Raw genomic sequence first — 16,795 nt, forward strand, 5'->3', positions numbered from 1 at the left:
ATTTCAGTTGTATATGATATAATGAAATGCTAGCCTTACCCAAGTCATATGTCTTTGACAACCTGCGTCTTTGTCAATTTCTTGATGCATTATCAAGAGTGGGGATTTGTTCAGCCTGGACATTCTGTTCACAGGATTAAAACGAATGCAATCAGGAAATGGCAGAGGAGGAGTTCGTAGGCATAACCCATCTCTTGACCCATCCCACTGACTAATATAAAACAAAAAAAGAAAGAAGAAAAGGAAAGGAACATTGAATAAATTACAATAGAATATCCTGTGACATATCATCCTATACAGGTTCTGTTTTGTTAATGATTAATAAGAAGATATGATGATAATTATATCTATTAAAAAACTTTCAGTTTTTTTTCAAATCTAGAACTTTTCAAATGATTATGAAAAAGATTTAGTGAATATGTAGACTACATTAGCAAATATGCAATTAAGAAAACCGTAAATGTCAAAAGCCAGTACGTGATGCCATTCTTCTGATTTTTTATGCTTCACAATAAAACCAGAAGAGATACATTTCAATCACACTGTGTAGAGCTAACAGATGAGCTTCAGTTAGAAAGGTTACCTCTTCCCACAACCTTTCTCATTTCTTCTCAGGACAAATGTAGATGGTTTGAGCTGAGGTAGGAGAGTATTTAGCATGGAATAAATTCCCATTTTAGATCTATTAAATTCTTTAGTGCATTTACAAACACTGCAAACATGACTGAAAACCAGTCAAAGGACACATAGTGAGAACCATCAATAAACTAAATTAGATTTACTGTTGAAAGAGGCTGGTGCTTAAAATGTTGCTATTTTCTCTCACTGAAAACCCTGCTTTGCATCTGCCACAACACCAAATGTGAGTACTTTAGATTTTCAACACAAGTTATAAATCTTTAAACTAAGAATATTTTAAAAATAGACTTCAATCATAAATTGTAAACATCTATTGACTAAAATATAGGAGGAACTGCCATTAACATTCACTATTATAGATAACCAACTCTTCTATCCAATTTCTTCTATTCAAGTAAGACATAACTAACACGGATCTGTGAATCACTTTAGACATAGCTTTAGAATTTACCACTTCGTGTAAAATGTCTTGCACTCAAGAAAAAATCCAGCTTCTCTAACCCACAGTTGATATCCTTTCCTTTTTCCTTACTGTATGTTTACTTACTTTTTTTGTATAACTACTGGATCTCAGTGTTAAATGATAATGTACTGGTAAATTTTTGCTTACTATGATCATCAGTGTGCCTTTAAAAAGTAACACAAAACAATGATTCATAAGTGTGAAATACTGACTATCTCTATTCTGAGCATGGACATGTGTGCATGTTAAAAAAAAGTTGTATGCCAAATTTGTTTTCAATTTTATTTATTTTTTTAAAAAAATTTGGTGAGATTTTAGTGGTATGTGCATAGTGGAATACCAGCTGATTTTTTCCATCTCAGGGGAGCATTAGCATTCTCATTACAGAGCATATTTCTAGAGTTTCATTAAATGTATTTATGTAACAAGCAGGAGTATACTGATCAGCCCTTTATGTTTGATTTGACACTGCTGATCATTTACATGCTTGCAGGTCATCTTGCCACATGCTTCTGTAAATGTTTTGCAAGTTAATTATCTTAATGACCATGGATCTGTTGGAAAACAAACAGTACTAGCAAATCAAATGACATTACAGAAGTGGGTTCCATAACTTGCTTGTCCATTCTAAAGTGATGGGAAATTTTAAAAAGCATTTCTGAAGCATCTCACAACTTTTCCTGTCACAAATACAAATCATGGAGCTCTCTGTGTATAGCAGGGCCAGTTGCCTTAGTAACAGCATCACCCCACTTCCTCAACTAAGTGCCAAGTCTCTGTGCTTGAGGCACTGAGGTCTCTCTGCAGTTTCTGTTAAGTCATAGCTTTCCCAGGGAAGAATGTCAGCTTATTCAACCAGTCTGGGGAAGAATTATACAGAGAAATTTGGCTGAGGTTTCATTTCACTTCACCTCCTGTTAAATATGCTCCTTCTTGAAGAGTGATTAAGTCAATTGTCACCTACTATGCAGTCTTAACATTTTTAGAGATATACAGGTTATCAAACATCACCTAGATCACAATAGAAGTAAAACTTTTTTACTAAATCTGTGGATTGTATCATATGTTAAAAAGGTAAAAAGAAAAAAAAAAAAAAAACCTGCACGAAATATACTGTGGGCTATAAAAATGCAAATGAAAGAATGTTCCAAGTGTTCTTGAAGCCTGCAAGGGATGCTAAGAAACTTTACGTTACTGTGCACACAAAAATAGATTTTCAGTTTTAATTAGTGATTTTGTGGCTTGCTAGCATCACGAGGAAGCATATTTCAGTGATCTATGTCACCCTAAAGCAAGAGTCATTTTGAACAGCAGGGGCAATCCCAGAAGTACAGCTAATCAATTGGAAACCAGCCACTCTTGTCTTTAAAACTGCTTTATAAGGATAATTAAGACAAATTTCTGGCTCTAAACCACTTATTTTAAGGTGTTTTGGGTTTTGGGTGTTTTGGGTTCCTTGTTTTCTTTTTTGTTTTTTTGGTTTTTTGGAGTTTTTGTTCAATGTTTTTCGTTATCTTGAACACAAACTTTTGATAAATGCAAAACACAAAATATAAATTAATTTCATTTTAAGATATTTGATAACCGAATTACTAAGACAAAAATGAAAGCCAAACCAGAAACAAACAAAATCCAAAAGCTAACCCAGCCAAACCAAACCCTGGTAATCTATGACAAGGTTCTTCTGCCAAAAGCCAGTGATTAAATGCTTTTTTTAATCTACTTTCTTCAGCCTATGTAGAGGTATGAAGGCATTACAGATACACAAAAGAAACTGAAAGTAAACATTCAATTTTTAGGGAAAACTTTTTTTTTTTTAATTCAACCCTCTTCAGGAAAGTCCTAAATATTGTTGACACTTGATATTATTAGGAAGGAAAACACTTTGAAATAAAAAATATTGAAGCATATATCGAAGTGAACTTCCTTCATCAGTTGTATGTTAAGTACTCCTTCAGTGAAAGTATTGTAACTAGCAATAAATTAATAGTAAATCAGAATGGAATCTAATATAATGACTTAGAAAGAAAAGAGGAAAAATATACAATTTAAAGCCCAATGCTGGGAACATTTCAGTATTCACTGGAAAAGTAAGAGAATTTACTTGCTTTTGTAGATAATATGAAAGCCATGGGTAGTTGAAAGCAACTATGACACCTAGACATATTTGAAGTAACATCTTATTACAGCCCATATTTAGAGTAGGTAACCTAAATACAGAGCCCTACTGTATTTTTAAAACAATATTCATTTCATATTAAAGTTTGAAAACTGAATTCAAAATAGGTCTTGCAAGAACAAGTGTAAAATGGAGTTTTGTAAGCAGCCTTTGCCTACTGGGTAAAATTACATTTGTTTTAAATTGGATGAGCAGTATTAAAGAGGTCTGAACAAAAAAATAACCAACATGTTATGAAGGCATAAGGCTATTGAAAATGATTCATTCCACTGTCAGACTTTATATTGTAGTTTCCAGCAGTAGAAATTTCTTCATGGACAGGGAAAAAGGGAATAAACAACTCACAACCTTTTTGGATCTTCCTAGTATATCCCTCAGTATAAGTTGGATAACATAAAAGGAACAAGACAAACTTGAAAAGTGGCTATATCAATATGCTTCCCTTGAAGTCCACACTTGTTAGAACTTCAAAAGATTCTTAAATTCAAATTTTGGTCTGGATTAATCTTAAAAGTAGGGCAGCTGTCCTAGAATATAGTTTGTATTCTTTCTTGATAGAGGAATCAAGAAATAATCATTCCATCCCTTAAGCCTAAGTGAATTACCAAAATATCCAAATAACACCAGCAACAAATGCCTTTTTTCTTTTCATAATAATATTTAGATGATATTGTGAGATATTTGTCACAGGAGGAGCATTAGCCTAGCATCTGGATAGCTCCTCTGTAGCATTCTTATTTGCCCCTCAACTATTACCTCTTCTAGAGAGTCTGGTATATGTATGGATTTAAGAACGATTCTGTACAAGAGACTGTATTTTCTGAATGTCATTTTGCACACACTGCATGACAAACCTGTGGGCTAACAGGATGATTTCTGACTTCTGACTTGAGTCTAGGCATTTCAAATCAAGAAATCCTAGTCTCCAAATTTTAGTTAATCTTCTTCAGCTCATACTCTGATAGTACAGCTGAGACTGACATGCTAACCCAACTCTTAAAGTAGAAATACTGAATTGACAAAAATTTCTGACTGCTGAAGTATACCAGAAATAATCAACAAGATTTAATCAGCAAAAGTATTGCATTTAGTAATTATCAGCCTCATGATTCCATTCCAACAACTTGCTTTTAATACATTTTATACATACACGTACATCACCATGAATTATTCATCAAAATATTCTCAACATAGGAGGGTAAAAGGAAAAAGAAAATAAAAAAATAATGTGATGAACTCAAGACCAGTTCAAGACAATGGAAATGTAAAATCTCATTTACTTACTTTTGGTATAAGGAGATATTGCCATTTTCTGAGAAAATTCAGATAAATTTTATTCAAAGACAAACAGTTACAAAAATTAAAAGTCTAGAAGAACAGGATTATTTTACTTTCTGCATCATTACAGAAGCCTTAAATTATTTGTATATTTAATCTCATAGAACAGCTTTCTGGCACATGCTTTCTGGCACACAGTAAAATGAGGGGTCTCTCAAGTTGTTGCTGTGCAAAATGGATTAACAATTGAAGAACTTCTGTTATAATATTTATAAACAAATGTTAAGTTGAGAAGGGAATAAACTAAGCACCAGGATGAGATGGCATGCATTATTAAACAGGAGCATACAGAGGAAGAATATATTAACATACTGTCCAACTTTTATGAGACTTACCCTACTAACAGGTCTTTAGGGTTTCAGCAGGTGGTTATCCTAGAAAAGGGTGAATATTTAATACATAAATACTTTATGTAACATTAAATAAGAGATATGCTTTCTATCAAAAAAAAAAAAAAAAGATTACGAACTTGAGTTGTATCCTATGCCTAGGAAATTATGGGTTTTTTGCCCATAAAAAGTATCAAGATCTATTACAGATGGGATTATATGAACTAGTTTGAATTAAACACATAAAAGCTAGTGTATGCTACATTTTATGGAATGATCAACATGCTTTTCCTTTGGTGACCAACATAAGACTACTTAAGTGTTTAAAATAATTAGGCAGGCACCATCTATTCAGCTTTTTTTTTTCAACTTCACAGCTAACTCCTAGAGTAATTAATGTGTTGCATTTATGGATTCCATGCTGAAGTGTCTGATCAATAATTAAAGCCATAATTTCAAAAGCCATAAATGCACTTTTCAAATACAGTTTCCTGAAGTTAAAGAATTTTCCAGCTACTGAGTGACAGTGGGATACTACAAATAATTTACTTATAAAATCCACTGCTGTGTCTTGTAGCCAATATAAATTTGCAGAAGAAAAAAGGATGTTGATTTTGTTTACTAACTCCATTAACTTCTCTTTCACAAGTAATCTTCCTTCCCAGTAAATATCCCTTGATACTTCATTTAAAGTCTAAAGAAACCTCTCTGCATTATACTATTCCATTATACATCATGAAAACTTTGGTCGTAGCACTTATATGTCTTGTCACAAAAGGCACAAAAAAACCCCTTTCAAGCCAATTACAGAACTTTTTCAAGGTAAAGACTTATTGGTCAAGACATGTAAGTCACTGCAGAGTGAAAGATGAAGACATGATTTTTTTTAGCTGCTTATCATGCTTGTTGGGCTAACAAGCCTCAAACTGTGCAAAACGTGTTTTTTGCTTTGAAGGTCAAATTACTAAACCAGGATACTGTCTCAATATGAAGTGTAAAATGCACACTGGGTAGAAATTAGAAATTATGCCATTAAAGACACTTACTCCTGTTTTGCCCTAGAATGAAATGCACAAACCTATTTTGTATTTGAGAAGGGCTTATTGGAAAGTAAAAGCAGAGGTGAAGTACAAAAAAGATTGTAGTCTCAGTTCATTATTGGCATCATGCAATTCCAAGTACTCCAGCAGAACAATCTCAGCTTTTCACAACAGCAGAAGAAAAATTAAACATTTATAAGGCTAATTAGAACATGAGTTATAGGGCATAAGTCATTACTAAGAGGTAGAGACAAGAAGCAACATCTCCTTTGGGAAGTTTCTTTAGGAATATCTATTACATTTCCAGCACTCTCAGGGTCAGGACTTCAAGCTGTATCATGTTTACTAAACATCTCAAATTTTAGGTCACCATATTCTAATCTGGTGTACGTAGGGTTTTATTCCATCTGTATACTATTTTAAAATATTACTGTTAAAAAAACCATAAAACAATGAAAGTCCCAACATATTTCTCTTCAGAATTTTATTTCAAATTTCTTTAATCACATTCAACTGCATCTTTTCTTATTATTATCTTTTAATATATAAACAAACTACTAATTAAAAGCAACACGTCAAGACCCCATAGCAAGAAATTTTATAGGGCAATTTCTTTTTATCAGATATTGTTGCTACTGGAAAAGAGAGGGGGTGAAAAGCTGCTAAATGCATGTAAAGGTGTGGAAAAGTATTCAGCTATACCCTACTATTAAGTCTATTTTTTCTTAACTCTCCTTGTAAAAATTAAAATATGGATTTTAAATCTGTTAAGAAAGTACAATAAATTTCTCTAGTAAAAAAATTCCACAAAAACCCCAAAGCAAAACAAAACAAAAATTATCTTAGTTTCTTGGTTTACCAAAAGGGTATCAGTGTACACAGTAGAATATATTTTGTACTTACAAAAGAATTTCAAAAAGAGTAAGAAAATTATGTCACAGCTGCAATATTAAGGAAGCATAACAGTATCTGGGATTTTTATTAGATTTTTAATAGTTTTTGGTCAGCCATTTTTCAGGAAATTATGATACCTGATAAAACACACACATTTTTTTTTTTTTTTTTGGTGAAGATTTCAAGCATTTCTGTTCCCAAAGTACTTAAAACTTGAAATCAGAAGGCAACTCCAACACTATCTATCTTTCAACCACACATCACTGAGAACTTGGTACTAAATTGGCAGCAGAGTAATTCTTTCAAGGCTTGCTCCAAGATCTGCCACAATTAGAAGAAGAATTTGGATCAGATCAAGGGAAAATCACAGCCTGAGGAAGAAATATGCTACTGCCAGGGTAACTGTCATTTCCTGTGAGGCACTGGAAATTGCCCAGAGAAGCTGAGGATACCTTGTCCCTGGAACTGTGCCAGACCAAGCTGCATGGGGCTCTGAGTAAGCTGGTCTAATAAAAGATGCCCCTTCTACTAGACTGTCCCTTCTACTATTGTTCAATCCCGATGGTCAGTTATTCTTAAGGTCCCTTCCAAGACTAACTGTTCTGCTTCTGTGGAATAAAGTATATCAGACCAAGTCTAAAATATTTTGCTTTACCAGCTCTGCCAGCCAGTGAACTATTGAGCAATGTAAAACACCTTATGATTTGCCTTGGGCTCTAATTCATTTATGCATTTCTACTGCTATGCTGGGGCACTGGAGAGCACTGACTATTACTAAAGTCATAACATTATAAAAAAGAAATTACTTTGTGAATGAAAACCATATTTCCCAATTTAAAAGATGATTTTGTCTTGCCCAGGTAAATTCTAGATGGTGAAACACAGACACACAAAAAAATCCTGTTTTGTTACTGTTCATTGGAAGTCATTAATTATTTTCACATGAAAGTAAACAAAGTAAGAGATTTACACATTTAAGGAATAAGTTCTTTAGCTTCTAGTATATAGATAGATAGATAGATAGATAGATAGATAGATAGATATAGATATATATATGAAATACACACAAATACTGGAGAAATATATGCTAAAAACACAACTACTACTATTTACAAAAAAGGTAAGTCATAACTATTGGTGTCTTTGGCAGAAACAAAAAATTATTTGTGCTGGGGTAAGGCCTGGTCATGACTCCTAAATGAGAAAGTTGAATAATAGTTATAGTGTGCAGATAACTAATTGAAAGTACTTTCAGGACCTGGGGGAAGTAGAGAGAAAAGGCCTAAAGGACTACTAGTTTTACTTGTTTTGTTTATTTACAACTGCCACTGCCCCTAGTCCTCTGAAATTGATGGGACTGTTATACAGACTTATTGTATAATACACCAAAGACTATTTAATCTTCTCATACCAAGACATTCAATATATGCCCAATTTCTTTATACGTTTCCATCAGGTTTGTATCTGTATGCTCTGCCTCTTCATTTCTTGCAGCATTTATGCAGTATTTGGGACCTAATTCTGTGTGTTTGTGCAACATAGAACAGTCCTGTCTTGCTCTCCAATTGTTTCCAAGGTGCTACAAGGAATAATAAGAGCAATCTGTCACATAATAACTCTTACTTTTATTTTTTTTAACAGACAATTAGTTTTTACTTTCAACATCTTCACTTTTTTTAAATCTAAGAGATATAATATAAACAAGAGATAATTATAAATAGAAAACCACCTAACAGTAAAGAAGCAATTAAAATTGATTCATATCTCTGAATTTCTTCTATTTCTAGGATGTAAGAGGGAAAATGAAAACTGAAAATTATAAAGATGAAGTAACTGAAAGAAAGTATTGAATTTAAGAAATTATTTTCCAGTTCTGATGTTTTTTTAAAAATCTGTTAGGTCCATTGTCTCATTTCTCCTTTGATTTCAGTCTCATTATTGGGATTGCCAGAAGAGGCCAAAAGAAAAGAAAATCTGAAGAAATGTATCAGTGGCACACATTTTGAGCTATCAATACCCTTGATTTTAGGCATGGAGAGAAGGAAGGTAAAGAGGAAAATCATTACTATAACACTGCCAGCCAAATAATATGAATTTTCTGAAACCTATTAGAAATGTCAGTGCACAAACTACGTTTAGTTTCAGCATCATTTTCTTTGGCCCTTAGCAGGAAAATGCAAAGGTTGTTTACCTATTTTCATGGGCAATTGAATTATTTTATTATTCTGATGAATAAAGAGGGTAAATGTATTCATTTCTTGTTTGTTGTTCAGTCTTTTTTTCTTTTCTAGCCAGGCTCCCTACAGCTTTACTCATTAGCTATGTTGATTTTCATCCCTTTGCCAATTTTAGTTTCAGAGGAGCCAAAATCAGAGTTTCTTCATGTTGTCTTACAAACAGCTTCCTTTATTTCTTCTATTTTCCTCCTAAATGTATTTCATTTGCAACCTGATCTCCAGTCTCCCTGAATGCCTAGAGCACCTGTTGCTGATTTATTACCTCGCAGAGACCTGTTAGCAGCTGTTCTTTCCTTTTGCTTACAGCCTCCAAAAGGTGCCAGTGCATTTGGGTTATGCAGGCAGCCTGATGGGTATGCAGATTAAACAGTATAATTCAAACTAAACAGGGCACATCCTAGGGGAGTGGAGGGAGAAAGAACCAGAAAGTAGAAGTTTAATTTCTAGGTTTAATACAAGTAATATTAATTTTATTCAAGGCAAACCTAAGGATTTTAGGATGTGGATAAATACATCTCACTAGTCACATTTATTTAACACAGGTAACTTATTATATTGGTTTGGTAACTAGTGTGATTTGAGTTGCTTTTCCAGCAGTTCTGGAACTTTTAACCATTTCTTTCATGTTTTTCTGATGTGTTTTTCTTGGGGGTTAAGTTTCTTGTCTTTTGTTCCTTCTTATCTATAGAATTTTTTCCATAAATTGCTGAGAAATACTAACCACTGGGTACTTACGGGTACTTAAGAAAACAAAGAGGTAGCCAAGTTCAGGAGGGAGGACGGCATCTGGATACACTTCTCTTTTTGGGAATTCCTCTCCAAGAGGGAGACACACTGTGAGGAATGGGCAAGGGCCAGAGGCTAGTCTCCTCTCACTCTGGGCATAGGAGGACGTCAGGCAAATTGCTGCTCACTGTGGTGAGAATTCACAGTCATCACCAGAGCCCAGTCCTGTACTGCCTCTTCCTTTCTGTGGCCTTTGGACTGGGACCTTATTAACAGCTACCTCACTAAAAGAGGGATTTATCCCTGTCTGGTCTGCTTGGGTGCCCAGGATCTTGAGCTCTCCCTGCCCTGCTGGTAGACAGGTTGCTGCTGTCCCACTCCCACCGCTTCTTCGGCGCTGCTCCGAGCTTTTATTGCACTGTAGGCCCGCACCTCCTGCCAGACGAGACATCCTGCGGCTCCAGTAGCTACAAAGCTCTGGAGCTTCTGATACATCTCATCTACCACCTCGGGATTATTCTGCTCATTCCCACCAGCCTGTCTTGCTGCTCCCTAGAGTCCTGCGGGGACACCAGGACCGGCCGTCCCAGCGGGGTTTGTGAAGCGAAGCCTCTCTCCCGTCCCTTCCCGTCTGGGCCGAGCCGCCATCACCGCGTGTGGGCCCAGCCCGCGCCACAGCGCCCCCTGCCGGCCCGGCGGAATCCCCGCCCCGCCCGGCGGGAGCAGCAGCGCCCCCTGGCGGCCGTGCCAGAGCTGCAGTGAGGGGAGAGCGGCCCGGAGGGGTCACTGGGGCCTGCTCTGTTTGGTGTGAGTGCCAGAGCTGCTGTTTGTCTGCTTTATTGCACACATTAGTAAAGAACTGACATTCCTATCCCCATATCGTCACCTGACAGCCCCTTATTTTCATAATTATAGTAATTTGGAGGGAAGGGCTTTACATTTTCCATTCCAAGGGAGGCTTCTGTCTTCCTTAGCAGACACCTGTCCTTCAAAACAAGACAGTTTTCTATGGCAGTCGGTGTCTCCTTAGCTGGATGCTGTATTTGAAATATGCTGTCCTTGTGTTGTGTATGTGTTGCTGGCTGGGTCCTGGGGGCCTGTCCGACCCTCAGCTTCTACCAGCAACAAGCCCAGACAGTCAGGCTGTCCCAGTGGACAGAGCCACCGTCCAGGGTTCTGCAGGCAGCCTCCAGCCAGGGGTAACCCTTGGAGCACGGGCAGAGGCTTTAGGGTGATCAGCTCTTTGAGCAGCGATTTCTGCTCAGTGATCAGCTCTGTTCAGCCCAGGCAGCTCCGTTCAGGGGTTCCCCTGCCCACACAGATAAGAGACGGGAAGATCATACGGCGTTCCGCAGAAGGTCTTTAATGCAGGCTTCAGCGAAGGGGGACAGTGATGGTCCAACCATGATCTGGGAAAAAGCTGGGGTTTTTATAGGGAAGGGGAGAATCAGGAAGGGGACCAATGGTCTGAGAGGGGATAAGGGGATAGTTAACAGGGAGGTCCTGAAGCAGGAAGGGGTCCACAGCTTAGTCACAGTGACTAGGCAGTTTTATCTTCTCTTAGGGGCTTGATCTCTGGGGAGGATGCCTGTCAGAGGACTGGACCTCCCTCCTCCACATATATGTTTACACAAAATGTTGGTATGTGTATATGTATATATCATGTATATGTAGCAGAATGCAGATTTTTCCAGTTTCACTTTATAATCTTCATCGTGTTCTTTGTAGGTATTTCACATTTATTTCTGTCTCTGAATTTTTTAGTGAGTTATATTGCATATTCAAGAGGAGCTGTATTTTGGTTTTTATTGTGAGTTGTGGTGCAGTACTTCATCTACATCATAAAAATAGAAGTTCTCTGATTTTTTTTATTCAATAGATTTTATTAGAGATAAGAAAAACAGACCATATAAGCTAAGAGATTAGTGCTTGTCAGGTGATATACAGTAAAATTTTGGTGGAGGGCTCAACTGACTAATAATACCCAGAGGCTAAAGCCTGCTCCTGCAATGTTACTACAGTCAGTTCACATGCCATGACATCCATGGTAAAAAAATTATTCTGATGAAGTCCCTATGTAAGAGTAAAACATAATTCAGATACACTCACTGATGAATGGATAGTTATTATTTTCTCTTTCAAGATTGTTTGAAGTTGTGTTTACAAAATTGGGTAAGAGTCACACTCCAGGAAAAAAACAGAAATGTGGATTCTTAAACAGCTTAAGCTTTTCTGAATTAAGCTTCCCTTTCAGCAAGTTTCTTAGCTAAGTTGATCAATTAATATGTTCAAAAAACAGAGTTTGATAAGATTTGGGAAAGATCAGAAAAAACTCAATATACAGACTTCACTGTTTCATAGATGGTTAATGGCTTAAAAATTGTAAGATTTTTTCCAAATTCTTTACAACTTTCAGGTTTTACACATATGTACCATGCTTTCATCATGTCACCCCCCCACATGTGGAATTGCAAGACTACTTACAATTCCAACAGGAGTACTATTCTAGAAAAACTACTTTAAGTCCACATAGTTTTTATCCAATTACTCTAGATATAAAAATTATAAGTCAATAAGTTCTATATAGCTTTGTTTGTTCTGTCTGGAAGAAATAACCCTTTTTATACAGTGCAAACGTGTATAGGAAATAAATTCAGAGAGATTTGATACTACCTCTGCTTTAGGAACAAATGCTCATAGAAAAAGATTAAAATCTAACTATAGAAAGATAACTAAAGAAAATAAAGAAAAATAAAAAAATTAAATTAAAATAAAGGAAATCTTCTAAAGTCAGTGGTTAAAAAAAAAGGAAAACAAACTTGGAAGACATTAACTTTATATGGCTAACATCTATATAAACATGTACTGTCATTTTTACTGCTGTCTTGCCATTAGATAAAAGAATAAAACAGGCCAGATATATGGAAGATGTTTAGTAATATCCATTGTGTTGCTGTGTGTTCTTGTTTGTGTTAATCTGAAAAGGTTCCTCCTTGGCAGAGGTCAAGGAGTGAACAATACCCCAGAAGTCTTATCTAAATTGAGTATTAGCTCCGTTTTCATGAAGTCACTTTGTTACTTTCTATTAGCTCAGCATGAAGAATAGTGTTAATCTTGCTAGTCCCCTTATCAGATGGCAAGGAGACAGTGTCATCATCATACAAGTAAATAAAAGATTTATCAAAGCTGAGAAAGAGGAATTATATCCACACTAAAAAATATAATAAACATTTAACTCCAGTACTGGTTGTTGCAATTGAGGAAAAAATACCAAAAACCAACCTCCCACCCACCCAAAACTCACAAACAAACAAACTAAACACAACACAACACAACCAACCAACTAACCAAAGAAAACCAAAAAACAAACAACCAAACAAACACCCCCACACAAAAAACAAACAAACAAAAAAAAAAACAAAAAAAAGAAAAAAAAACACAAAAAACTAAATTAAAACCAACACCAACATTTGTTGTTTTAAATTGTTGCTTTCTTTAGCTAAGAGAGATTGCAATCATGACAATACTAGGTTATTAATACCAAACACAGAGATGAGCTTTCAGTGATATTGTACTGAACTTATATATGTGAAATAGGTTCTTTGAACTGAACATCAGTCTTATATTTCAACATCTTATCTGAGGAGGAAAGTAGTTTATTTGCAAAATGATATAAAACCCATCCCTATATGATGATTAAATAAAATTGGTGAGGGAAATGAAAAAAAATCGATCTGTGACTCTTGCTTCTTAAAAAAGGTAAAAATTGTTAAGTGATAATTCCAAGGAAATTAAAATCTGAGATTCTTATAATGTTATTACTACAGAAATTTTTTTCACTCTCAGACTTTGGCCTGTTAGACTCATTAGGAAAAGCAAGACAAAATTAATTACTTTTCCAACCCACACCAAATTCTGTTGGTGGATATTAATTCAAAAAAATAATTCCATCCATATTAGCTATTTGAGAGACAATGTATGCCTTAACAAAACATGATTACTGTTCAGAACTTGACACATTTTTGCTTTATTTGATGTTAAAGAATGAATAATAATGTGTACAGTTATAGAGGGCTGTCAGAGGAACCAAAATCTTTAAGATAATCACACTAACGATTTCAAATACAGTGCAGAAGCTATTTAACCATACAGTGGCTCTTTAATTTTAATGCTTTCATTTTTAGAGTTCATAATTACATAAATTATATGAAAGAAACTTGAACTATGGTATGGAAGTTGAATTTTGGTAAAGTAGTGCATTCATAAATTCTACTGCTAATGTGGCTGCTTCCACGTCAATGATTTGTTTCAAGAAGACAAATCCCATATCATACTACAAGATAACACTGTCATCTCTTGATCTAACACTACACTAAGTAGTATTGGAAAATGTTAGTGGTAGATCTAAGTGAGAGGTAAGCATCTAGTTTCAAAACTATGCTGTGATTTTAAAAGATATTAATCCAAATTTTGATTAATTTTGTGGGTATTCTTTGTGGTTTGGGGATTTTATTTTGTGTTTGGTTGTCTTTGTTAAGTTTGGGTGGGGTTTGTTTTGTTCGTATTGTTTTGTTTGGGGTTTTTTGGGGCTTTGGGCTTTTTTGTTTTGTTTGGGGTTTTTTGTGGATTTTGGTGGTTGGTTGGTTGGCTTGTTTGGGGTTTTTTGGGCGGGGGTGGGTTTATTGGTTTTGTTGGGATTTTTTTCTTTTCTGCTTTTGTACAATGATACTTTGTGTAAATATATGGAGATATTTTGTTTCCAGAGTTTATACAAGTCTTTAAAGTGGAACTCAGTTCCAGAACAGAGGAATCCAAGGGCAGCTCAGAGAAGTAAGGATCATCCTTCTTGTGATAGATTGCTGATACAGAAGAGCACAGGCTCAAATAATGTATTAAAATCCTGTGAAAGATTCTCATATATCCTAGGATACTTAAAACACTATTGTATGCACATGGTTACAGAAATGGACTGCCACTAATGTCCCCTGAATAGATTCTCACATCTGTCTGTAATTGCTGGACAGCTTTGCTGATATTTGCTGTGCTACTGGGAGAGTAAAATAATAATTGTTAAGAATCTCAGCCCTATGACCTTATTTTACATATCTTCCATACATATGAATATCCAATTAGTTGGATTATTTTAAATTCCAGGATTCAAATTATAAATTGGGTAATGGAAACTTATTGTATTAAATAAATTATATTTAAATTAGTCTTTTTTTTTTTAATGCAACTAGTCAATAAAATATAAAGTTGTAATAAAAAAGCCTAAAATATAATTAAACTATCTGATAAAAACTTAGCATGATGCCTAGATGTTTTCAAGGAAGTAATGCATGATCATGTTGAAGTACAGAAATCCCTTTCTTTTAAGCATCTTATTTAATTTTTGGAAATGAAAGTAATCAAGTCCTGACCTAAGGATACTGCCAGGTATTTAATTTAAAGTATATTCATTTGCTATTGTTGGAATATATATCACACTTTTTTTTTTTTTTTCACAAGGATTGTCATCACTAATTTATATTTTATTGGAATATAAACTGTAAAATCTATATGTCTTCCTTCAGTCTGAAAAACGTGATTGTTGATTCCAGTTAAAAGAAACAACTGTTCTAGAAATGTAGTTCAGCGTGCTGCATTAAATTTTTTCACTATTTCAGTCAGCATCTACCCAAACTGGGAGGAGAAACAGATGTTATTCAAATTGGTTTTACAGAGATCATTCAAAAGTTTACCTGGGGAGTAAATGAAAATTGCTGTAGAATCTGGCATTATATTTTTATGGAAAAGGAAAGATGGTCAATGAGCCTTGAGCAACAAATGTTGCATGCTAATAAGATCCTCTCTAAGACATATGAATTTAAAGCCCCCAGAGTTTAGGAGAGGACCAGTTCTTAGTCTAAAACACAGATTTTAACAGTGCCATGGAAATACAAGAATTTACACTTTGTAGAAAAAAACCAAAACCAGACCAGATAAAAATATTTTTTTTAAAGTAAAAAATGATACATTATTGTACTCCAAATCCATAGGCCCTCAGGAGCCTTATGTAGCTTAGCAGCATATGTAATGAATTAATTTTCAGTGACTTCCTGCCTGATACAATTATTGGTCCATTAATTTTTTTCATGCAGTGCATCCAACTAAAAAATGTAGGGACATTTACTGTAGGCTTTCACATGCTACTGTTTTTAAGGAGAAACTTCAATTTAAACTTATTTTCCAGTACAAGTCCTTCCCAAGGAATGCGACTTGCAAAATTATATAAAGGGGGTTATGTCAATACCAGCTTGACTCAATTGCTCCTGCCATCTGTTTATCATAGTCCTTTCAGCAGCTGTTTTGCACTCTTCTATTGACTAAAGGATATTAATATTGCTTGACAACTGCCTGGTGTATGAAATAAATATTTATCTCATTTTTTTTGCCTAACAGCTGTTGATTCATCCATGCTAACATATTTATGGAACATCCATCATGTATTTAAAAGGTGGACATCTTCCACTGTATTTTGAGCAGGAGAATATTGAACAATGAAGAACGGCAGCCAGTAGAAGTTAATGACACAGCTATACAACAACACTTAAAATTTTAGTAACCTACACATCAATCACCTTTCAAAGATGACTTTTCCTCTGACTAAAGAGCCCTGCAGGTAAGTAGGTAAGACATATTGCCAAAAGTACAACTTGAATAAGAATCAACTTGCTGGGTTACCTTACATATTTTCTGTGATTTTATTTCTGTTTTCAAAAACTTGTTTATGTGTTCTATTGAGAAAAGGTATTGTATAAACACCATATGTCAAAGAAGACAAGCTATTTTAAAAATAATTTGAGAAAAAGGACTTCCTCACCTGAATGGTTAGACATTGTATTTATGCATGCAGAAAAAAAAAAGTAAAATCAGAGCACTAAAAGAAGAATTATAAATCTGGTTGTTGT

The 16,795-nt window shown here is 35.0% G+C and overlaps 2 long non-coding RNA genes across 2 annotated transcripts in view; one reads left to right on the plus strand and one right to left on the minus strand.

The window, feature by feature from the left end:
- Window positions 1-16,795, minus strand: part of LOC111941793 (uncharacterized) — a 57,208-nt gene that overhangs the window by 7,001 nt on the left and 33,412 nt on the right. The window contains exons 2-4 of the long non-coding RNA XR_015280144.1: window positions 9,855-10,390; window positions 4,955-4,993; window positions 40-211 (exon numbers count right to left, since the gene is read on the minus strand). This is a non-coding gene — a long non-coding RNA (uncharacterized LOC111941793). The remainder of the gene's footprint in view (window positions 1-39; window positions 212-4,954; window positions 4,994-9,854; window positions 10,391-16,795) is intronic.
- LOC111941794 (uncharacterized) lies at window positions 10,517-16,506 on the plus strand. The gene is made up of 4 exons (XR_002870262.2): window positions 10,517-10,652; window positions 11,410-11,486; window positions 14,609-14,675; window positions 16,287-16,506. It is a non-coding gene; the product is annotated as an uncharacterized LOC111941794 (long non-coding RNA).

The sequence above is a fragment of the Cyanistes caeruleus genome, chromosome Z (genome assembly GCF_971803275.1).
Source record: "Cyanistes caeruleus chromosome Z, bCyaCae1.hap1.1, whole genome shotgun sequence".
Lineage (NCBI taxonomy): Eukaryota > Metazoa > Chordata > Aves > Passeriformes > Paridae > Cyanistes > Cyanistes caeruleus.